Here is a 1,129-nt window from a genome sequence, read left to right on the forward strand (position 1 = left end):
TAACTCTGTGCCTAGCTCTCACTCTGATACTAGCCTTAGAAATAAGACAAGTGCTATCCACAACCCTACTTCTAGCTCTAACCCTAAATAATCTTAGAAATACATGTTGAAGCACCTTTAAGCCGTCACCCTAACCCAAATACTAGCTCTCACCCTCAATTTAATCCTGGCTCAAACGCCAGCCCTAAATATAACCCAGCCCCAAATGAAATTTTAACCATACCTCTAGTAAGAAACCTAAAACTGGCAGTCGGATCCCAGCAGCACCTGCAGAGGCTCAGTTCTTCTGTAGCTCTTTCCCTGACTCCCTTCCGCTTCCGGAAACACGGCCTCTGGTGTGGCTGTCTCTAATGCTGTCATCACTGTGTTCAAGGACTTCAACGTGAGCGAGTCCTCAACGCCAGAAGTGAAGAAACGGAAGGCCTCAGTGAGGACGAAAAGAACGTAATCCTGGGGGAGGCAAGCAGATCCTGGGAGGGGACGTGGGACAGATGTGGACAACCCTACACCACTTTTCACAAGATGCTGTCGGATAAGGACCGCCACAGTTTTCTACGATGTAACCTACGAGACCAAATACAAGATGGAGGATTTGGTGTTCATCTTCTGGGCCCCTGAGTGTGCACCTCTTAAAAGCAAAATGATCTATGCCAGCTCCAAGGATGCTATCAAGAAGAAATCGACGCAAATTAAAAATGAATTACAAGCAAACTGCTACAAAGAGATCAAGGACCGCTGCACCCTGGCAGAAAAACTAGGTGGCAGTGCCGTCATCTCCCTGGAGGACAAGTCTCTGTGAGATGCCTTCAGCCCCTGCCTGGAGCATCCAGCAGCCCTAGACCTGCTCTTGGGGGTTGGAGGCTGCATCTTCCCTGCCAGTCTGGAGACACTGGAGGCACCCCAGCAGGTGGAGGGCAAGGCTGAGGCACCCCAGCTTGGGGAGGGCAAAGCTGGGGGCATCCCAGCAGGGGAGGGCAAGGCTGGGGGTATCCCAGCTTGGGGAGGACAATCCCTTCACCCCAATTGCCAAACGTCGGTTTCCCCCCTCCCACCCTGGATCGTCTGCTTCCCTCCATCTTTGATGGTTCTGGCCTTTCCAAACTGCTTTTGATTTGATTCCTCTTGGATT

General features: G+C 51.3%; 1 pseudogene; it reads left to right on the top strand.

The window, feature by feature from the left end:
- Positions 1 to 310: 310 nt before the first annotated feature.
- LOC121455612 lies at positions 311 to 827 on the top strand (annotated as a pseudogene).
- The last annotated feature ends 302 nt before the right edge of the window (positions 828 to 1,129 follow it).

Source organism: Microtus oregoni, unplaced genomic scaffold (genome assembly GCF_018167655.1).
Source record: "Microtus oregoni isolate MIOR12 unplaced genomic scaffold, Mior012 000014F_ref0000157, whole genome shotgun sequence".
Classification (NCBI taxonomy): Eukaryota; Metazoa; Chordata; class Mammalia; order Rodentia; family Cricetidae; genus Microtus; species Microtus oregoni.